General features: G+C 42.6%; 1 pseudogene; it reads left to right on the top strand.

Annotated features, from left to right (window-relative positions):
• The window catches only part of LOC137314528 (zinc finger protein 585A-like), a 915457-nt pseudogene that overhangs the window by 646433 nt on the left and 243592 nt on the right, over positions 1 to 25432 (top strand).

Below are 25432 nucleotides of genomic sequence, written 5' to 3'. Positions count from 1 at the left end.
ACACAGTGGGGTGGACTCAGCCCATATCTTATATTACATTCTGTACAATACACAGTGGTGTGGACTCAGTACATATATTATATTACATTCTGTACAATACACAGTGGGGTGGTCTCAGTCCATATCTTATATTACATTCTGTACATTACACAGTGGGTTGGACTGAGTTCATACCTTATATTACATTCTGTACATTACACAGTAGGTTGGACTCAGCCCATATGTTATATTACATTCTGTACAATACACAATGGGTTGTACTCAGTCCATATCATCTGTTACATTCTATACAATACACAGTGGGTTGGACTCAGTCCATATCTTATATTACATTCTGCACATCACACATTGGGGTGGACTCAGCCCATATCTTATATTACATTCTGTACAATACACAGTGGGTTGGACTCAGTCCATATCTTATGTCATATTCTGCACAATGAACAGTGGGTTGGACTCAGTCCATATCTTATATTATAGTCTGTACAATACAAGATGGGTTGGACTCAGCCCAAATCTTATATTACATTCTGTACAATACACAGTGGGTTGGACGCAGTCCATATCTTATATTACATTCTGCACATTACATGGTGGGTTGGACTCAGTCCATATCTTATATTACATTCTGCACATCACACAGTGGGGTGGACTCAGCCCATATCATATCTTACATTCTGTGCAATACACAGTGGGTTGGACTCAGTCCATATCTTATATTACATTCTGTACAATACACAGTGGGTTGGACTCAGTCCATATCTTATGTCATATTCTGTACATTACACAGTGGGTTGGACTCAGTCCATATCTTACATTACATTCTGTACAATACACAGTGGGGTGGACTCAGCCCATATCTTATATTACATTCTGTACAATACACAGTGGGGTGGACTCAGTCCATATCTTACATTACATTCTGTACAATATACAGTGGGTTGGACTCAGTCCATATCTTACATTACAGTATGTACAATACAAGATGGGTTGGACTCACTCCATATCTTATATTACATTCTGCACATTACAAGCTTGGGTGGACCCAGCACATATCTTATATTACATTCTGTACAATACACAGTGGGGTGGACTCAGTCCATATCTGATCTTACATTCTGGACAATACAGAGTGGGTTGGACTCAGTCCATATCTTATATTACATTCTGTACATTACACAGTGGGTTGGACTGAGTCCATATCTTATATTACATTCTGTACATTACACAATGGGTTGTACTCAGTCCATATCTTATATTACATTCTGTACAATACACAGTGGGGTGGACCCAGTCCATATCTTATATTGCAGTTGGTACAATACACAATGGGTTGGACTCAGCCCAAATCTCATATTACATTCTGCACATTACACAGTGGGTTGGACTCAGTCCATATCTTATATTACATTCTGTGCATTACACAGTGGGTTGGACTCAGCCCATATGTTATATTACATTCTGTACAATACACCATGGGTTGTACTCAGTCCATATCTTATATTACATTCTGTACAACACACAGTGGGTTGGACTCAGTCCATATCTTATATTACATTCTGTACAATACACAGTGGGTTGGACTCAGTCCATATCTTATATTACATTCTGTACATTACACAGTGGGTTGGACTCAGTCCATATCTTATGTTACATTCTGTACAATACACAGTGGGTTGGACTCAGTCCATATCTTATATTGCATTCTGTACATTACACAGTGGGTTGGACTCAGTCCATATCTTATATTGCATTCTGCACATTACCAGTGGGTTGGACTCAGTCCATATCTTATATTACATTCTGTACAATACACAGTGGGTTGGACTCAGTCCATATCTTATATTACATTCTGTACAATACACAGTGGGTTGGACTCAGTCCATATCTTATATTACATTCTGTACATTACACAGTGGGTTGGACTCAGTCCATATCTTATATTACATTCTGTACAATACACAGTGGGTTGGACTCAGTCCATATCTTATATTGCATTCTGCACATTACACAGTGGGTTGGACTCAGTCCATATCTTATATTACATTCTGTACAATACACAGTGGGTTGGTCTCAGTCCATATCTTATATGACATTCTGTACAATACACAGTGGGTTGGACTCAGTCCATATCTTATATTACATTCTGTACATTACACAGTGGGTTGGACTCAGTCCATATCTTATATTACATTCTGTACAATACACAGTGGGTTGGACTCAGTCCATATCTTATATTGCATTCTGCACATTACACAGTGGGTTGGACTCAGTCCATATCTTATATTACATTCTGTACAATACACAGTGGGTTGGACTCAGTCCATATCTTATATTGCATTCTGTACATTACACAGTGGGTTGGACTCAGTCCATATCTTATATTGCATTCTGCACATTACCAGTGGGTTGGACTCAGTCCATATCTTATATTACATTCTGTACAATACACAGTGGGTTGGACTCAGTCCATATCTTATATTACATTCTGTACAATACACAGTGGGTTGGACTCAGTCCATATCTTATATTACATTCTGTACAATACACAGTGGGTTGGACTCAGTCCATATCTTATATGACATTCTGTACAATACACAGTGGGTTGGACTCAGTCCATATCTTATATTACATTCTGTACATTACACAGTGGGTTGGACTCAGTCCATATCTTATATTACATTCTGTACAATACACAGTGGGTTGGACTCAGTCCATATCTTATATTGCATTCTGCACATTACACAGTGGGTTGGACTCAGTCCATATCTTATATTACATTCTGTACAATACACAGTGGGTTGGACTCAGTCCCTATCTTATATTACATTCTGCACATTACACAGTGGGGTGGACTCAGCCCTTATCTTATATTACATTCTGTACAATACACAGTGGGTTGGACTCAGTCCATATCTTATGTCATATTCTGTACAATACACAGTAGGTTGGACTCAGTCCATATCTTATGTCATATTCTGTACAATACACAGTGGGTTGGACTCAGTCCATATCTTATATTACATTCTGTACAATACAGAGTGGGTTGGACTCAGTCCATATCTTATATTACATTCTGTACAATACACAGTGGGGTGGACTCAGCCCATATCTTATATTACATTCTGTACAATACACAGTGGGTTGGACTCAGTCCATATCTTATATTACATTCTGTACAATACACAGTGGGGTGGACTCAGCCCATATCTTATATTACATTCTGTACAATACACAGTGGTGTGGACTCAGTACATATCTTATATTACATTCTGTACAATTCACAGTGGGGTGGACCCAGTCCATATCTTATATTGCAGTTGGTACAATACACAATGGGTTGGACTCAGCCCAAATCTTATATTACATTCTGTACATTACACAGTGGGTTGGACTCAGTCCATATCTTATATTGCATTCTGCACATTACACAGTGGGTTGGACTCAGTCCATATCTTATATTACATTCTGTGCATTACACAGTGGGTTGGACTCAGCCCATATGTTATATTACATTCTGTACAATACACCATGGGTTGTACTCAGTCCATATCTTATATTACATTCTGTACAATACACAGTGGGTTGGACTCAGTCCATATCTTATATTACATTCTGTACAATACACAGTGGGTTGGACTCAGTCCATATCTTATATTACATTCTGTACATTACACAGTGGGTTGGACTCAGTCCATATCTTATATTACATTCTGTACAATACACAGTGGGTTGGACTCAGTCCATATCTTATATTGCATTCTGCACATTACACAGTGGGTTGGACTCAGTCCATATCTTATATTACATTCTGTACAATACACAGTGGGTTGGACTCAGTCCATATCTTATATGACATTCTGTACAATACACAGTGGGTTGGACTCAGTCCATATCTTATATTACATTCTGTACATTACACAGTGGGTTGGACTCAGTCCATATCTTATATTACATTCTGTACAATACACAGTGGGTTGGACTCAGTCCATATCTTATATTGCATTCTGCACATTACACAGTGGGTTGGACTCAGTCCATATCTTATATTACATTCTGTACAATACACAGTGGGTTGGACTCAGTCCATATCTTATATTGCATTCTGTACATTACACAGTGGGTTGGACTCAGTCCATATCTTATATTGCATTCTGCACATTACCAGTGGGTTGGACTCAGTCCATATCTTATATTACATTCTGTACAATACACAGTGGGTTGGACTCAGTCCATATCTTATATTACATTCTGTACAATACACAGTGGGTTGGACTCAGTCCATATCTTATATTACATTCTGTACATTTCACAGTGGGTTGGACTCAGTCCATATCTTATATTACATTCTGTACAATACACAGTGGGTTGGACTCAGTCCATATCTTATATTGCATTCTGCACATTACACAGTGGGTTGGACTCAGTCCATATCTTATATTACATTCTGTACAATACACAGTGGGTTGGACTCAGTCCCTATCTTATATTACATTCTGCACATTACACAGTGGGGTGGACTCAGCCCATATCTTATATTACATTCTGTACAATACACAGTGGGTTGGACTCAGTCCATATCTTATGTCATATTCTGTACAATACACAGTAGGTTGGACTCAGTCCATATCTTATGTCATATTCTGTACAATACACAGTGGGTTGGACTCAGTCCATATCTTATATTACATTCTGTACAATACACAGTGGGGTGGACTCAGCCCATATCTTATATTACATTCTGTACAATACAGAGTGGGTTGGACTCAGTCCATATCTTATATTACATTCTGTACAATACACAGTGGGGTGGACTCAGCCCATATCTTATATTACATTCTGTACAATACACAGTGGGTTGGACTCAGTCCATATCTTATATTACATTCTGTACAATACACAGTGGGGTGGACTCAGCCCATATCTTATATTACATTCTGTACAATACACAGTGGTGTGGACTCAGTACATATCTTATATTACATTCTGTACAATTCACAGTGGGGTGGACCCAGTCCATATCTTATATTGCAGTTGGTACAATACACAATGGGTTGGACTCAGCCCAAATCTTATATTACATTCTGTACATTACACAGTGGGTTGGACTCAGTCCATATCTTATATTACATTCTGTACATTACACAGTGGGTTGGACTCAGTCCATATCTTATATTGCATTCTGCACATTACACAGTGGGTTGGACTCAGTCCATATCTTATATTACATTCTGTGCATTACACAGTGGGTTGGACTCAGCCCATATGTTATATTACATTCTGTACAATACACCATGGGTTGTACTCAGTCCATATCTTATATTACATTCTGTACAACACACAGTGGGTTGGACTCAGTCCATATCTTATATTACATTCTGTACAATACACAGTGGGTTGGACTCAGTCCATATCTTATATTACATTCTGTACATTACACAGTGGGTTGGACTCAGTCCATATCTTATATTGCATTCTGCACATTACCAGTGGGTTGGACTCAGTCCATATCTTATATTACATTCTGTACAATGCACAGTGAGTTGGACTCAGTCCATATCTTATATTACATTCTGTACAATACACAGTGGGTTGGACTCAGTCCATATCTTATATTACATTCTGTACATTACACAGTGGTTTGGACTCAGTCCATATCTTATATTACATTCTGTACAATACACAGTGGGTTGGACTCAGTCCATATCTTATATTGCATTCTGCACATTACACAGTGGGTTGGACTCAGTCCATATCTTATATTACATTCTGTACAATACACAGTGGGTTGGACTCAGTCCATATCTTATATTACATTCTGTACAATACACAGTGGGTTGGACTCAGTCCATATCTTATATTACATTCTGTACATTACACATTGGGTTGGACTCAGTCCATATCTTATATTATATTCTGTACAATACACAGTGGGTTGGACTCAGTCCATATCTTATATTGCATTCTGCACATTACACAGTGGGTTGGACTCAGTCCATATCTTATATTACATTCTGTACAATACACAGTGGGTTGGACTCAGTCCATATCTTATATTGCATTCTGTACATGACACAGTGGGTTGGACTCAGTCCATATCTTATATTACATTCTGTACAATACACAGTGGGTTGGACTCAGTCCATATCTTATATTACATTCTGCACATTGCGCAGTGGGTTGGACTCAGTACATATCTTATTTTACATTCTGCACATTACAAGGTGGGTTGGACTCAGTCCATATCTTATATTACATTCCGCACATTACGCAGTGGGTTGGACTCAGTCCATATCTGAAATTACATTCTGCACATTACAAGGTGGGTTGGACTCAGTCCATATCTTATATTACATTCTGTACAATACACAGTGGGTTGGACTCAGCCCATATCTTATTTTACATTCTGCACAATACACAGTGGGGTGGACTCAGTACATATCTTATATCACATTCTGCACATTACAAGGTGGGTTGGACTCAGTCCATATCTTATATTACATTCTGTACAATACAAGGTGGGTTGGACTCAGTAAATGTCTTATATTGCATTCTTCACATCACAAGGTTGGTTGGACTCAGTCCATATCTTATATTACATTCTGTACAATACACAGTGGGGTGGACTCAGTCCATATCTTATATTACATTCTGTACAATACACAGTGGGTTGGACTCAGTCCATATCTTACATTACATTCTGTACAATACACAGTGGGTTGGACTCAGTCCATATCTTACATTACATTCTGTACAATACACAGTGGGTTGGACTCAGTCCATATCTTATATTACATTCCGTACAATACACAGTGGATTGCACTCAGACCATATCTTATATTACATTCTGTACAATACACAGTGGGTTGGACTCAGCCCATATCTTATATTACATTCTGTACAATACACAGTGGGTTGGACTCAGTCCATATCTTATATTACATTCTGCACATTACATGGTGGGTTGGACTCAGTCCATATCTTGTGTTAAATTATGTACAATACACAGTGGGTTGGACTCAGACCATATCTTATATTACATTCTGCACACCACACAGTGGGGTGGACTCAGTCCATATCTTATATTACATTCTGTACATTACACAGTGGGTTGTACTCAGTCCATATCTTATGTTCCATTCTGCACATTACACAGTGGGTTGGACTCAGTACATATCTTATATCACATTCTGCACATTACAAGGTGGGTTGGACTCAGTCCATATCTTATATTACATTCTGTACAATACACAGTGGGTTGGATTCATCCCATATCTTATTTTACATTCTGTACAATACACAGTGGGTTGAACTCACTCCATGTCTTATATTACATTCTGTACAATACACAGTGGGGTGGACTGAGTCCATATCTTATTTTACATTCTGGATAATACACAGTGGGGTGGACTCAGTACATATCTTATATCACATTCTGCACATTACAAGGTGGGTTGGACTCAGTCCATATCTTATATTACATTCTGTACAATACAAGGTGGGTTGGACTCAGTAAATATCTTATATTTCATTCTGCACATCACACGGTTGGTTGGACTCAGTCCATATCTTATATTACATTCTGTACAATACACAGTGGGGTGGACTCAGTCCATATCTTATATTACATTCCGCACATTACGCAGTGGGTTGGACTCAGTCCATATCTTACATTACATTCTGTACAATGCACAGTGGGTTGGACTCAGTCCATATCTTATATTACATTCTGTACAATACACAGTGGGTTGGACTCAGTCCATATCGTTTATTACATTCCGTACAATACACAGTGGATTGGACTCAGACCATATCTTATATTACATTCCGTACAATACACAGTGGATTGGACTCAGTCCATATCTGATATTACATTCTGCACATTACAAGGTGGGTTGGACTCAGTCCATATCTTGTGTTAAATTATGTACAATACACAGTGGGTTGGACTCAGACCATAATCTTATATTACATTCTGCACATCACACAGTGGGGTGGACTCAGTCCATATCTTATATTACATTCTGTACATTACACAGTGGGTTGGACTCAGTACCTATCTTATATTACATTCTGCACATCACACAGTGGGGTGGACTCAGTCCATATCTTATATTACATTCTGCACATTACACAGTGGGTTGGACTCAGTCCATATCTTATGTTACGTTCTGCACATTGCAAGGTGGGTTGGACTCAGTCCATATCTGAAATTACATTCTGCACATCACAAGGTGGGTTGGACTCAGTCCACATCTTATATTACATTCCGCACGTTACGCAGTGGGTTGGACTCAGTCCATTTCTTATATTACATTCTGCACATTACAAGGTTGGGTGGAGCAAGTAAATATCTTATATTACATTCTGTATATTACAAGGTGGGGTGGACTCAGCCCATATCTTATATTACATTCTGTACAATACACAGTGGGTTGGACTCAGTCCGTATCTTATATTGCATTCTGCACATCACACAGTGGTGTGGACTCAGCCCATATCTTATATTACATTCTGGACAATACACAGTGGGTTGGACTCAGTCCATATCTTATATTACAGTCTGTACAATACAAGATGGGTTGGACTCACTCCATATCTTATATTACATTCTGTACAATACAAGGTGGGGTGGACTCAGCCCACATCTTATATTACATTCTGGACAATATACAGTGGGTTGGACTCAGTCCATATCTTATATTACATTCTGCACATTACAAGGTTGGGTGGACCCAGTAAATATCTTGTATTACATTCTGTATATTACAAGGTTGGGTGGACCCAGTAAATATCTTGTATTACATTCTGTATATTACAAGGTGAGGTGGACTCAGTCCATATCTTATATTACATTCTGGACAATACAAGGTGAGGTAGAGGTCGAGATTGAACAGGGAGGGGCGAGCTTCTAATTCAAACAGGAGAAAACAGTTGAGGGAAAAGCTGTTGACCTTTCGCTGACAGCAACTGCCAGAATTAAAGTTGCAACAATGTCCAGAGCAGGTGTGGGCGAGGCCCAGGGACAGAAGGGAAAACACACCCAGGGGGAGGGTTGGACCGTGCAGCAAACACTGAGCAGCTCAGACAGGCAGTGCAGCACCGGTTAGAGGCATTCAGAGGAAAGGCAGGGGAGAAACAAGCTGCAGACTTGGATTAGGGAGAGATTCTGTGCAACTGGGGGAGTGTGAGAGAGGGAGAGGGAGAGGGGTAGAGAGAGGGAGAGGGAGAGGGAGAGGGAGAGTGGGAGGGAGAGTGGGAGAGAGTGAGAGAGGGAGTGGGAGAGAGAGGGAGGGGGGAGAAAAAGAGAGAGTGAGAGAGGGAGAGGGAGAGAGTTCTTGCCTCTTGCTGTGCCTTTTTAATCCCTTGCTTTTGTATTTTAATCAATTCCCTCTCTCTCCCCTCAGGAATCTTTTTGATGAAATGCTGCAAGGAGATGATCCAGAAAGAGACATTTTGTGAGGAGGAGGAGGAGTGGGAGAAATCCTGGGCCAGGCATCGTTCTCTCCGCTGGGGACTGACTGACTGAGACCTTCACCACAGCCTGGACCCGATGGGGAGCACGTGAGTAATGTCTGGGTTACTCTGGGTTCACTGGGTGCACACTGGAATCACTGGGATATTCTGGGGACACTGGGGGGGTCACTGGGACATTCAGGGGACACTTGGGGTGGTCACTGGGACATTCAGGGGACACTGGGGGGGTCACTGGGACATTGTTGTGGTAGTTCTTATTGTTGTGGTGGTGGTCTGAACATCAAGACCGCCACTCTGGCATCACTCTGTCATGACTGGGTGCAAGCTGGGAACCCTGGCTGCACCTTGGCATCATTGTGGGTTGACTGCGGGATCACTGGGGACACTCTGTTGGCTACTTGCCGCCATCTGACCAAGATGCCGGCTGGCGCAGCCGCCATTTTTCCATAATGTTGGCCTGGCTGTCCTCCATTTGGTCCAATGAGGTCGCCAAGTTGGCCTCCATTTTGCCCAATGAGGTAGCCAAGTTGGCCTCCATTTTGTCCAAGGTGGTGGCGACGCGGGCCTCATTTTGTACGGCATGGGAGCCGCGTGAGCGGCGACTTTTTAAAAAATGTTGGTCGCGCTCGCCCCCATTTTGTCCGGGACGGACTCCCCGCTGGCCTCCATTCGGTCCAAGCCCGGCTGCTGTACCTGCTGCCGTGCTGCCCCTGTGCAAATACACTTCCAAATATATAAATACATCATAAATATACAGGTAATATATATATATTATAAACACAAGTCAGTAAGAGCTTGAGTGATTGGTGAGTGACTCACCAATCAAAAAACCAGTGGTGAGGATGGAATCCCTGGCCAGGATGTGGAGATTTTGGGGCCAAAGATCATGACTTCCAATTTTTAACTGGAGGATCTGGTGGCTCATCTAAAACAGAATGTGGACCTGACAACACAAAGATATTGGAAGGGTCAAGAGAGGCGGTGGTTTTGTCAGCGTCCATCTGAAAGCTGGTCCATGTCTGTAGACTGTGTCACCAAAGGGCAGCATGTAGATGAGGAAGAGGAGGGAGCCAAGGATTGAACCTTTAGAAACATCAGAGAAAACGGTGATAGGGTGGGAAGAGAAGCTTCTCCTGGCTCTGATCAGATAGGTGAGTGGAATCAAGTGAGGGGACTCCCAGCAAAAGAGGCCAGTGTCCGATGAATGAGATGGTGACGGGTGGGTTGTCTGCAGGTCTGGAAATGGGGAGGGTTTTAAACCCAAGGATGAGAATTTTAAATTTAATGGATATGTAACTGGGAGCCAGTGAGGGTCAATGAGTCCGAGCAGGACCTGGTGCTGGTTGGACACGGACAAGAGTTTTGGACGAGCTCACGTTTATAGAAGGTGGGGATTGGGTGGCCGGCCAGGAGTGTATTGGAGGAATGGAGTCTGGAGGGGACAGAGGCATTGATGAGGGTTTCAATGGCAATGGGCTGAGGAAGGAATGGAGGCGGGTGAGGGAATCACCGGGCCTTGTGATGGAGGTGAAAAAGGGTCATGAGCTCAGCTCGGTTTTACACGGGGCCAATTTTACTGGAACCGTTAACCAATGTAGAATAAACGGGTAAACATCCGCAGTAAAATAGCGGAGAGAGGAATGTCAATGGGACACGTTCAGTGTCCGTCCCCGAATATCACCCACATTCATTTCTAGGCTGCAATCCTCAACCTGCCCTTTAACTGTCCTCGTATCAGAGACTCACAATTCATATTTTAACTGGGAAACTGCAGGAACAGAGTGAAACGGGTCTGCTTGTGTCCCTGGGTTCAGTCTACACTGTGGAGACATCTGTCTAAATTATAAATGGAACACCAGGAGTGAACATGGTCAATGCAGTTATAAAGAAGCTGTAAATCCAGCCGTTTATTATTGTTGGATCAGTCCTGTATGAGATCAGATTTAAACTTTATTCCTGAGAGAGGTCTGATTAAGTAATATCGTGGACTTTCAGATGTTTGTGTTTTATTCACCACATTATTTACATCGGAGTCAAAGCTGCTGATATAATGTGTTTGTTAAACTGTCTGTAACTAATAGCAATGGTCAGGAGTATAACCGTGTCAGTGGAGACTTATCCCCTGTATAAATCAGGGCTTGTTGGAATGGATCAGCTCAGAGTGTCTGCTGGAGCTGTGGTTTCCAGGGTAACAGAAGTCAGTGCTTCTCACAGAAATGGAATATCCAGTAATCTATCAGATAGAACTTATTTATTATCCAGTTCTTGCAGCCATTGGAGTTCCGGGTAAGCCGTTATCTCATCTGTTAAAGGTGTAAATCGGTGTTAACTCTGCTGCTGTACTTGGAAAATTGTTTTGTGTCCCTACATATTTTACACAGTCACTTGTTCTGTTGTATTGGTTGAATGATGGAATGTGTTAAGTCTCTGCTCTTTCGGTATTGAGGCGCTGCATTATATCTGTCATGAATTTGTCTATCCAACCCTGGCATTGTTACTGCATTATTCTCTGTACTGAATGTATTGGGCTAAGAGTTGGTATCAGACCATCAGGAGCTGATAACAGTTTCTTGTTGTGGAACTAACCTGTCCTGGAATATGTTTTCATCAATGTGTTTTCAATGATTGATAATGAGACAGCTCACGGTCTCAGTGTTGCAAGGAGGCAGCGGAATGTCCTCCCTCTCCAATAACATGCTTCAGTTTAACTGAGATTTCAATGTATTTATTGGTGATCACTGTTATGAAATATTATTTCATCATGTGTGTATCTGACGCCGCTTCAGATGTCTGGTTACTGAACTGAGTTTGATGCTGCCTCTTTCACATCTCCTTCTCTGCTTCACTGTGGATGAATTCACTGACTGTCACTGGACTTCACTGTAAAATGAAATGTTTTGATGTTTTGTGGTCTCAATTTGCACTGTCCCTGTTGGAATCAGCAGCCCTTCTATGTACCTGTAGGTTATAAGTATGATGTTGGCGTTTTGTAAATTGAACAATCCCGCCATCTGTCCCTTTACTTTATAATTACTGGAGAAGGAATCTCAATTATTGTGAGATCTGCCTGGGAGAGGGATTCGATTCTGTTTATTCCATGATTTGTGGATGAAGTGAACAGTGTTGGTGAACAGGTGGAGAATTGGATGATCTGTGGAAATATTAAACTATTCCACAGAGGCTTCACTATTTAACAAACTAACACTGAGAATAGGATCGGTGGAACACGGGGCTGGTGAACAGAATGCAGGCACAGGATGATAGGATTTAATCGGATATGAAAATGGACTTGAGATAGGGAGTAGAGTGAGTGATAGAGAGGGTGACTGAGAGGGAAAGCGAGAGGCTGTGGTGTGAATAATTCATCAGAATGAACTGCTGAAACTTCCAGTACAATTAAACATGGAAAATGTGATTTGAAGGTGTTATTATGAAGTGGTCAGATTGGGTGAGTTTTTATTGTGGGACTCGCTCCTCATGTTTATATCCCTGTCAGGTCCTCAGTCTGTTTTTGTGAATGTTCCTTGTTTTCCAACTTAAAATTAAACATAATGAAAACTTACTTCAAGAACACAATCAGTAATTTCTTGATCGTAATGAATTATTCGGATACTCTGTTTTTAAAGCTCGGCTGAATTCAATAAACAACTGGGTTGATTTAATTAATAAATGTCTATTTAATTTCAATTGAAGGTACAAAGTAAATTTATTGAACATATTTTACACCCAACACAGGTTCCCTGACATCAATAACCACAGAAATGAACTGTTGAATGTATTAGTTGGATTGTGTAAGTTGGAGCTATATATTTCATTGCCTCTAACACTCTGCTGCAGTCGCTCTCTCTCCGAATCCCAGCCTCTCCTCCCACTGCATTTTATCCTCTGTCTCCTCATCCCTTACTTCAGTTTGTCCACTTTCCCAAACCATCTGCTCCTGACTCCCCTCCAGCTCTTACATATCCTTTTCCTTGTCTCCCTCCCAATCTCACTCACTGGCTCGGTCTCCAACTGCCTTTCCCATTTCGTGCCTGCCCCTGTCGGCTCTCTTAACCCAGAACAACAAAGCAGCTGCACCTCCCCCTGTCCCCTCACCTTCACGGCCTTTCCCCTCTCTTTCCTCGTCCGTCTGGAGCCCAAACCCGGTTTAATCCACTGTATTCCCGGTGTGTAAAACCCCTTCTCCCTTCCCCAAGGCACTGCACCCTCACTCAGCCCTTCCACTAGATCCGGTGCTCACTTTATTCACTTTCTGTATCCATCTCCCAATTCATTATTGATCATTGTGTTTAAAAACATCTCTCTGCCCGAAAGCACTGCCCAGGTCAATCAATTACTTTCCACCCTTCGATGCAGCAACAAAGCTGGAAATTTCACCCCAGATCCTCTCAATCTGCTGCTTTGACTCCAGGTCTGATCAGTAATTTCTCTGCTTCCTTTTCTCTCTCACACAGTTAACTTGGTGGCGATTGTGATCCTGTCCCGAGGAAAGTGCGGTCTCTCCAAATGTATCAGTGCCTACCTGGTGGGAATGGCAGTGGCCGATCTCATGGTCGTTATCGCTGATCCGATATTGAGATGGATTAATGAGCTGTATCTCTCATGGTCATTCCTGCACATCACTCCCGTGTGTAGTTTTGTTATATTCTTGTGTTATGTAACCGCGAATGTTTCTGTCTGGTTCACAGTCGCTTTCACCTTTGATCGATTTGTTGCCATTTGTTGTGAGAAGCTGAAAACTAAATATTGCACCGAGAGAACGGCGGCTGTGGTTCTGGGAACAGTGAGTGTGCTGGGCTGTTTGGAGAGTGTCCCCTGGTACTTTATATATGAACCTCACTATATAATTGATAATGTTCCCTGGTTTTGTGTGGTTAAACCGAGCTTCCGTACTTCCCCCGCATGGACCGCATTTGACATGTTTCACCTCATTTTAACCCCTTGTGTCCCGTTCTGTCTGATTTTACTGTTCAATGTTCTGACTGTCAGGCGTATTTTAGTGTCCAGTCGAGTCCGCATGGGACTCCGGGGCCGCAGCAATGGAGAGAATCAGAGTGATCCAGAGATGGAGAACCGAAAGAAATCCATCATTTTACTCTTCAGTATATCGGGCAGTTTTATACTGTTGTGGCTGACATGGGTTGTATTTTTCATTTATGTGCGAATTGCAGACATTCGGAATTTTTACTCCTACACTGACCCTGTTTATCTCACACAACAGACAGCAAAGTTGCTGCAGCTTCTCAGTTCCTGCACAAACACGTGTATTTATGTCCTGACCCAGACTAAATTCAGAGAGGAGCTGAAGAACGCGGTGAAATACCCACTCAATCTAATTGTTAAATTAGTGAAATCATGGAAAGAGCTGAAGGGTTTCAAGCACTAGAACTAAATCCCATTTCATTCTCCATCCCCTACACTTCCCAGGGGATGGAAAGTACATTTTATATTAGCAGCACAGAGCCATTAAATGATCTTAAATCTGATTCGAAGATTATATTTTATTGATAATCTGACCTATTGAGGCAGCATTTGCTTTGCAGACAACACGTGAATTGTTGCTCAAAATAGCGGCACCAAAGAGCTCAGCTGGACTTTAATTAACTGACCGCAAGGCAAAATGGGCAAAGCTGGAAATCAAAGTCACTTCTGTGGCCCTGTTCAGAATGTGTGTACTCCACATAAATTGTGAGAGAGAGGGAGAGGGGAAGGGAGAGACGGAGAGAGAGACGGGAGACAGAGAGAGAGAGCGTGAGAGACAGAGAAAGAGGGACAGAGATAGTGTGGAGGGGGAGAGCGGGAGAGAGAGAGAGAGAGTGAAAGAAAGAGAGAAGGAGCTAGAAGGAGGGAGAGAAAGGGAGAGGCAATTAGAGAGGGACAGAGAGAGGGAGAGAGAGAAAGAGTGAAAGAGGGAGAGAGGGTGCTCGAAAGAGGGAAAGAGAGGGATAGGCAATTAGAGAGAGACAGAGAGAGGAAGACAGAGAAAGAGAGACAGAGGGGGAGAGAGGGAGAGAGAGACAGAGAATGTGACAGAGAGAGACACAAAGAGAGAGGCAGGGAGAGAGAGACAGAGAGAAAGAGAAAGAGAGAGGGAGGGTAGAGACAGAGAGAAAGAGAGAGGGAGAGACAGGGAGGGCAGAGAGAGAGAGAGACAGAGAGAGGGAGACGGAGGGAGAGAGAACACAAGGACAAAAGAAATGTACCAATTACAAAAGTGCAGAAACAAAGAGGGGCAGAGACAGAGTTACTCGGAGACGAAGAGAAACAAGGAGTAGGTTATTTAGATTGGAGATAAAAATAAAGAGAGAAAAAATGCATATATTATAATGAGAGAGAGACAACACAAATATGGATGGAACGAGAGTGAAACACTGACAAATGATTATAAAGTGATCGGAGCGGAGAGGTAATTCGATGGAAGAAAGCAATTCAAAATAACTAGAGACTGAGAGTGAGGCAGAGCAGGAGAGTGTCAGACATAAAAAGACAATACGAGAAAGAGAGAAATAGGAACAGAAAGCAAGGAGAATAATAGAAAACAGGAGAGATGGGAGAAATACAAAGATTAAAATGGAGACTGAGAGAGATGGAATGAAATACTGAAACAGATGGAAAGAAGAGATCGAGAAGTCAAATGGAACCGGAGAGAAAGAAGGAGACAGAAGTAGAGCTGGAGAGAGTGAAAAACAAACAGAATAGAACAAAGACAGGTGAAAAGGGAAAAGTAGATCCACAGAGAGAAACAATGAGAGAGGTGATGCCGGGATGCCCCACAATAAAGTCACTCAGCCTTGTGTACCTGACCCTGACCATTACTTACTGCAGGAGTTTCCCAGCTGCTCTGTGCAGTAAAAAATCATCTGATAAACGAAAGGCTGAAATTAAATCAGCTTCAGCATGTCTGAAGGAAAAGGATGATTAAAAGGAGGAAGGACTGTTAAAAGGATTGTTAATGACACATTGTAAAAGATCACAGAGCAGAGGATAGATCACCATAGCAACAAGAACGATTCAAGGAGGGCTCGAGGTCGTTTGAACACCTGCCGACTTAACTTGGTTACGTTGTGGACACTGAGAGACAACAAGTGAAGTGTCAATCAATCGTGGGTTATATTTGTCTGAACCAATTGTTGATAACCCACCGTCCCAGAGGTGTGATTCTTTGTTAAAAAGGTCTTTAAAATCTGGGCAGACGTTGATTGGAGAGAGACACAGATCCACCACGACTGCTCCAACCTCACCTTTCACTTCCTGGCAGCACCACCTCACCTGGAATCTTCATGACTGCTCGCTAACTCCCAGCTTGATGCCTCGATGCTGGTTTACAGATTGCCTGTGAAGCAGATGGCCTGGATACAAGAGAAAGTCACACTACACTACAACGGTCTCCATCAAAATACCTGGAATCTTCGCGGCAAGATTGAACCAACCATGAGGATATAACTGTTGTTATGGGATCAGTCTAAGATAGATATTTGATTTCCAAACAGTTACGTATTTTGGGAATTCAGAGTGTGTTGTTTTATTGTTGTTGAAGCAATTCTAAATCTGGCATAAACCAAAGATGTTGATTAAATTGTAATCTCAATTTTTCTAGTAAATTAATAATAATAATAAATGATTGTTTTGTTCATAAAGCCATGGTTTGTGCCTGAAGTTTCTTTAGGATAAAGAGCCCATTATTTCAATATAAAATTAAACATCGTGGAGACAAAAAGTCATTGATCCCAAATTAAAGTGTAAAATCACTTTGCACCTTTTTGCTCCTCCATCTGTACCATGTGTAACTTTCCCAGTGAGCTGCTGGATTCTGTAATAAATCACAATGTACTCTTACCCCTTCTGCTGTGTTACTAAACTGGACAGGGTCCCACAGCACTCTCCTGTTCTGTTACTGTTACAAATACTGTTATTGTTTCAGATTAAAGAAAAGTATTAATAATGGAGAAATGAATTAAATCCCAGATCAGAACTACATTCAGATTGAGTCCAATTTTACTCTGAATTATTTAACAGAAGCTAGAATTACATTCTCTACACAAAATGGCTAATTGGACCTTTCCTCCGAATGTCTGGTCTCTCCTTCTCGGTCACCATTACGTCCAAATAACCAAATGTTAATCCACTTTTTTTTCAGAAGTTCACCTTTTGTTGTTTAATTCCCTCACTGCACCGCTGTCTTTGTGTTACACACCAGCTGGTGCCGTTCTCACTCAGTTTGTAGTTCAACAGTGATTTAACAGGAACAACAAATGAACCCTCTCCATGTCTCTCACCAGAACAAGCTTCTCCTTGCCCCTCAGTAAGATGGCTGCCTTACTCATGTCCATTCAGTTTCACGTTCACGGCGTTGAAATTATTGTTCATCGATTCATGGTTTCATGGTGGGTACGATGCAAGAGGGAGTCCATTCAGCCCACCATGCTTTTGCCAGCTCTTTGAAAGCGCTATCCAATTAGTCCCATTTCCCGCTCTGCTTTTCCCCCACAGCCCTTTTGGAGGCTTTGTAATAGTAGGTGTATAATGGAAATACATATATATGTGTATGTGCAAATTTAGTTGCAAATGATTGTCTCTCAATCTTTTACTCTTGAGATTCTTCTCCTTTATGAACTGGGCTTTGCTTGTGCGCAAATGAATGTTGCTGAGAGATTGTCCCTGCAACTGAGTGAGGGATCATGCTGTGCATTAGTTTTTTGAAAAAAACACTTTTTTGCTTTGGCTCTTTTATACGTCATGAATTTGTTTGAACTCTTTGGCAGATTGGAAAAAGCCACTAACTGTAAGTTGACCACAAACTACAGGCTTTTTGTCCATTGCTAATTAAAACAAGAGAAAAGAGCAAAGGTAAAGTTCGTTCACCTTTGCAAACTGCAACATAAAGGGGTAAAGTAGCAAAAAATGCCCAGAGTTTTGTCGCCTGCTCCAGCAACAGAAGAGAAAATGAGCACAGGAGTAATGTGGACCATGCAGAAAACACTAACCAGAACAGACAGACAGACCAGCACCTTTTAGGGGAGAGGTGAGAGGGAGTGGGTGAGTGAGGGAATGAATTTCAAAGCAGGAGAGAAAACCCTGCAAACTTGTATTAGAGAGAGAGAGAGAAGCAACTTGTGCTCTTCAGCCTGCCCTGAGTGTCTTTCTGTCTCTCTCTCTCTCCCAACTTTTCTCTCTTTTCTTTAGATTCTCTGATTTGTAACTGGGGAGTTTCTTTGTCAGTGGTGTTTGGTGAGAGATTGCCTGCCTATGTAATGGAGCGAGTGAGTGAGTGAGTGAGTGTGAATGTGTGTGAGTGAGTGAGTGTGAGGGAGCTCTGGGCTCTTGCTGTGCCCTTTCAATCACTTGCTTTGTTTTTAATCAATTCCTTTTCAGCACCTCTCTCTCCCTGCAGAGGATATTTTTTTGTGGAAATGCTGTAACATGAAGATGTGGAAAGAGAATTTTTGGGAGGAGGAGGAATCCTTGGACAAGAAGCTTTCTCTCCACAGGGGACTGACCAAGGCCTTCATCCCAGGCTGCACTCAATGTGGCTCAAGTGAGTTTTGCCTGGGTCACTGTGGGATCGGTGGGAGCACTGTGGGATCACGGGTTGCTGTGGGATCACTGGGATACTGCAGGTTCACTGGGGCACTGGCGGCCATTTTGTTTCAGCTTCATGGGGTGACAGGAGAAACTACTTTACCCATTCTATGTAATATAGAAATATTATATACATATATATATATACATATATATATATCTTATTTTATATAACATGAAAGTCTCTCAAACATTTACACAAATTCAGTTTGGATACTGGGACCTCTGGGTGCACTGTGGGATCACTGGGATCACTTTGGGAGCACTGTGACATTATCACTGGGTGTGCAGGAGGATCACTGTGTCACTCTGCGATCACTGTGGGATCACTGGGTTCAATGTGGATCACTGGGACAATGTGGATCACTGGGATACTGTGCATAACTGTGGCATAACACTGGGTGTACTGTGGGGGTCACTGGGTCACTCTGCGATCTCTGTGCGATCACTGGGTGCACTGTGGATCACTGGGACACTGTGGATCAATGGGGCACTATCACTGGGTGGAGTGTGGGATCACTGGGTCACTCTGCGATCACTGTGCGATCACTGGGTTCTCTGCGGATTACTGGGACAATGTGGATCACTGGGACGCTGTGCAAGACTGGGGCAGTAACACTGGGTGCACTGTGGGGGTCACTGGGTCACTCTGCGATCACTGGGTGCACTGTGGATCACTGTGACACTGTGGATCAATGGGGCACTATCACTGGGTGCACTGTGGGATCAATAATCACTGTGGGGACTCTATGGGATATTTATTTACCCAGTTGGGCCGAATGACCTCTGTTTCTCTGCTGTACATTCGATGTAATTCTATGTAGTATACAAATATAGATAATGTTGTTATGATGTTGTGGGAAAACAGGGAATCCCGGAGAGACTTCCTTACACAGATGGGCCGAATGGCCTCTTTCTGTGCCGTGCAGTATTCAATGCTATATATATATATATATATATATATATATCTCAAAAGATAAATATTTTATATATACAAGCAAATGTTGTAAAATAGAAATAGAAATCGGGCTGAATGGCCTCTGTACTATACTCTGTTGTACTGTACATTCAATGTAAAATATATGTAACTGTATAATTCTATTATATATTATATTATACCATATATTCAACAATTTGTTGTTGTTGTCAAATAAGAAATTCAGGGGAATTTCTTTACCCAGATGGGCTGAATGGCCTGTTTCTGTGCCGTGCTGTATTCTATGTAAAATATATATAAAGAAATGTACGGGGTTAAATTCGATAACCCCCGAATCCGGGCGCGGGGGGCGATTAACCCCCGAGTGATTAACCTGCACCCGGTCGTTGAGATGCAGACAGTCCGTGAGATTGGTGCTGCCTGGTGATTTACCTGATTCCTGCGAGCAGTCAGGCCTGGCTGTGCTGTTGAGCGGCTTCTCACCAGCAGGGGGGCCCTGATATTTCGTGAGTGGTGAGCGCCTCGAAAAGGCAGCCCGCACCTCTTCAAGGCAGGCCGCACCTCTGAAAGGCAGGCCGCACCTCTGAAAGGCAGGCTGCACCTCTTAAAGGCAGCCCGCACCTCTTAAAGGCAGGCTGCACCTCTGAAAGGCAGCCGGCACCTCTTAAAGGCAGGCTGCACCTCATAAAGGCAGGTTGCACCTCTTAAAGGCAGGCTGCACCGATTAAAGGCAGCCTGTACCGATTAAAGTCAGGCTGCACCTCTTAAAGGCAGGCTGCACCGATTAAAGGCAGGCTGCACCGATTAAAGTCAGGCTGCACCTCTTAAAGGCAGGTTGAACCTCTGAAAGGCAGCCCGTACCTCTTAAAGGCAGGCTGAACCTCTGAAAGGCAGCCCGCACCTCTCAAAGGCAGCCCATACCTCTCAAAGGCAGGCTGAACATCTGAAAGGCAGGCTGCACCTCTTAAAGGCAGGCTGAACCTCTGAAAGGCAGGCTGCACCTCTTAAAGGCAGGCTGCACCGATTAAAGTCAGGCTGGATCTCACAAAGTCAAACATTTGATTCAGATTCAAACCTCCGGGGTAATTTCCTCTCGTACAGTTTTGATTGGCAGCTTCTTTTGAATTAAACAAACCATTGCTTAAAATGACTGGCTCCCAGTCACTGTTTTGAAGCCATTTTTCACCTTGTCTTTTTCAAACTGGTGAGTCTGTTTGGAATCTCTGAGAATGTTAATCAAGTCGACAGCTTCCATAGTTTGTGATAAAAAGACAACAAAGAACCAGGATGTTCGAAAGTTCGGTCACAGTTTCGTATAGTATTTGTGAATTATTTATTATTTTCTTTTCCATTAAGGATCTGGTTGAGCTTTACAGTAAAACTGTTGTCTTACTGCTACTATTTTGTTTGTTCTCTTATTGTTTCATCAATTTGTTTAAAGTCTAAAACAAGCACTAGTGTAGTGTGAATCTATCTCCCTCTGAAGAGCAGGCACTTTTAGGCACTGGATAGAACGAGTGGGCTGAGATAATCTGAAGGGGATTCACTGTTCATTACCTGGAGCCCTTCAAATGTTACATTGATATCAGGACAAGCGGAAACACTGAGACATTGGGAGTGAAGCCTCACCTAACAGAGGAGCTGCTTTTTCAAGCTTAGAAATACAGCTGAATTTAAATCAGCAAACATTCACTTCATTAAAGTAGACAAAAAGGCAACTATCTCTGAACTGTCGCCACTCTCTTAAAAACATAGATATTTTACTGATCTGGGAATAATGGTCTTGTTCAAACTGTACAAAATAAAAATCAATTGTGATCTTTTTAAAATAATGAACTGATTTAAAGCATTGTCCAACCAAACAAAGGCACCAAGAATTCCCAGGACATTGAGAGATTATGTGAGTGGGCAATACTGTGGCAAATGGAGTTCAATGTGGGGAAATGTGAGGTCATCCACTTCGGATCTAAGAAAGATAGATCAGAGAGTTTTCTAAATGGTGAGGAGCTCGGAACTGTGGAGGAGCAGAGAGATTTAAGGGTCCAAGCACAGAGATGATTAAAAGCTAGTGGACAGTTACAAAAATAATTAAAAAGGCTAATGGAATGTCGGCCTTTATTTCAAGAGGGCTGGAATATAAAGGGGTGGAAGTTATGTTCCAGCTGTACAGAGCTCTGGTTAGACCACATCTGGAGGACCGCATTCAGTTCTGGGCACTGCAACTCAGGAAGGATATATTGCCAATGGAAGGGCTGCAGCGCAGATTCACCAGAATGATCTCGTGGCTAAAAGGGGTTAAATGATGAGGACAGGTTGAATAGACTAGCCTTGTATTCCCCTGAATAAAGAAGATTAAGGCGTGATTGAATTGAGGTGTTTAAGATGATGAAAGGATTTGATAGGGTAGGTAGAGAGAAACTACTTCCTCTGTTGGGGGAGTCCAGAACAAAAGGCCATAACCTTAAAATTGGAGCTCGGCCGTCCAGGGGTGATGTCAGGAAGCACTTCTTCACACAAAAAGTCGTAGAAATCTGGAACTCTCTCCCACAAAAGTCTGTTGAGGCTGGGGGTCAATCCGAAATTTCAAAACGGAGATTGATAGATTTTTATTAGTCAAGGGTATTGATGATTAAGGAACCAAGGCGGGTAGATGGAGTTAACATACTGATCAGCCATGATCTAATTGAATGGCAGAACAGGTTGAGGAGCTGAATTGTCTACTCCTGTTCCTATGTAACAGGCTCGTGTGGCTGAATGGACTTCTCTTGTTCCTATGTAACATGCGCGAGGGGCTGAATGTTCTCATCTTCTTCCTATATTATCATGCTCGAGGGGCTGAATGGACTCCTCTTGTTCCTATGTAACATGCTCGAGGGGCTGAATGTTCTCATCTTCTTCCTATATTATCATGCTCGAGGGGCTGAATGGACTCCTCTTGTTCCTATGTAACATGCGCGACAGGCTGAATAGCGTCCAGATCCTGTATAACAGTCTCGAAGGGCTGAATGGCTTCCTCTGTTCAAGTGCAACGAGCTTGAGGGGCTTAATGGCCGAGTCCTATTCCAGTGTAATCGGCTCGAGGTGCTGAATGGCCTTCAGTTCCCGTGGAACACGCTCGTGGGGCTGAATGGCCTGCTGCTGTTCCTATCTAACAGGCTTGAGAGGCTGATTGGCCTCCAGATCTGATGTTTCGGGCTCGAGGGGCTGAATTGCCTTCAATTCCCGTATAACACGCTCGAGGGGCTGAATGGTCTGCTGCTGTTCCTGTGTAACAGGCTTGAGGTGCTGATTGGCTAACAGATCTAGTCTAAGGTGCTCGAGGGGCTGAATGGCCTCCTCCTGTTGCTATCTTACAGGCTTGAAGGGTTGATTGGCGTCTAGTTCCTATATAACAGGCTCGAAGGGCTGAATGGCCTTCAGTTCCCAGATAACAGGCTCGAAAGGCTAAATGGCCTCCTCCTTTTGATATTTGACAGGCTTGAGGGGTTGATTGGCCTCAAGTTCCTGTATAACAGGCTCAGAGGGCTGAATGGCCTCCTCCTGATTCTATGTAACAGGCTTGAGGGGATGATCGGCCTCCAGTAACGATGTAACGGGCTTGAGGGGCTGAATGGCCTCCTCCTTTTCCTGTGTAACAGCCTTCAGAGGCTGAATGGTCTTCAGTTCCCATATTAAAGGCTTGAGGAGCTCAATGGCCTCCTTCTGTTCCTGTCGAACAGCCGTGAAGGACTTGCGGCCAATTTGTCCAAGATGATTGCCAGACTTGCTGCCATTTTATCCAAGATGTCGGGCGAACTTGCCACCATTTTGTCTAAAAATTAGAGCCGAACCTTTCAGGAGCGAGATTAGAAAACATTTCTACACACAAAGGGTGGTAGAAGTTTGGAACTCTCTTCCGCAAATGGCAATTGATACCAGCTCAATTGCTAAATTTAGATGTGAGATAGATAGCTTTTTGGCAATCAAAGGTATTAAGGGATATGGGCCAAAGGCGGGTATATGGAATTTGATCACAGATCAGCCATGATCTTATCAAATGGCGGAGCAGGAACGAGGGGCTGAACGTCCTACTCCTGTTCCTATGTTCCTATGATATTATTTATATGGAATTCCGACAGGCATTTGATAAGGTTCCACACAAGAGACTGTTGGCAAAAATGAAAGCGCATGGAACTTGAGGCAATGTGTTGACATGGGTAGAGAATTGGTTAGGAGATAGTAGTCAGAGAGTGGGGATAATGGGTACATACTCCAATTGGCAGGATGCGACTCGTGGTGTCTCCCAGGGATCTGTAACTGGGGTCTCAGCTTGTCACCATATTTATCAATGACTTAGATGAAGGAACAGAGAGTCGTATATCCAAGTTTGCTGATGAGACTCAGTTAGGTGGTACAGTGAGTAGTGTGGATGCGAGTGGAAAGTTGCAAAGGGACATTGATAAATTTAGTGAGTGGGCAAAACTATGGCAGATGGAGTTCAATGTGGGGTAATCCACTTTGGACCTATGGTCAGGGTATTTTCCAAATGGTAAGAAGCTCGGAACTGTGGAGAAGCAGAGAGAATTAACGGTTCATTTACATAAATCAGTAAAAGCTAACGGACGGGTCCAAAAATAATTTAAAAGGCGAACGGAGTGTTAGCCGTTATCTCAGGGGGCTGGAATATAAAGAAGTGGAAGTTATGTTCCAGTTATATAAAGCTCTGGTTAGACTGCGTCTGGAGTAACTGCGTTCAGTTTTGGACACTGCACCTCAGGAAGGATAGATTGACCTTGGAGGGGGTGCAGAGCAGATTCACCAGAATGTTACCGCGGTTAAAAAGGTTAAACTATGAGGACAGGCTGCATGGACTGGGCTCGTATTCCCTCGAGTACCGAAGATTGAGGGGCGGTCTGAGCGAGGTGTTTAACATGTTTAAATGAGTCGATAGAATAAAGAGAGAGAGAATCAATTTCCTCTGGGGAATCAAGAACGAGGGGGACAGAACCTTAAAATGAGAACCATGCCATTCAGGTTCGAAATCAGGAAGCACTTTTTTACACAATGGGCAGTAGAAGTCTGGAACTCTGTCCCCCAAAAGACTGTGGATGCTGGGGTTCAATTGAAGCTTTCAAGACTGAGATCGATAGTTTTTTGTTGGGTGAGGGTATCGAGAAATAGGGAGCAAAGACGGGTAAATGGATTTGCGGTTCAGATGATCTCTGATCTAATTGAAGGGTGGAACAGGTTCAAGGGGCGAAATGGCCTCCTCCTGTTCCCAATGGAAATATTGAGAATATGCTTTATTGATGCTGTGATGCCAGGTCCCACACCTGTCAAAACAAGGCCACATTTGGGAGTTTAATAACTTTGAAATGAACATTTTTCTTTTGTGACTTGTGCAACTTCGATCAATTGAATAGTTATGAAAGAGAATCAATGCCGTCATTCTAATTTCTG

This window comes from Heptranchias perlo, unplaced genomic scaffold, assembly GCF_035084215.1.
Source record: "Heptranchias perlo isolate sHepPer1 unplaced genomic scaffold, sHepPer1.hap1 HAP1_SCAFFOLD_52, whole genome shotgun sequence".
Classification (NCBI taxonomy): Eukaryota; Metazoa; Chordata; class Chondrichthyes; order Hexanchiformes; family Hexanchidae; genus Heptranchias; species Heptranchias perlo.
This window is presented reverse-complemented; position numbering and strand designations above follow the sequence as displayed.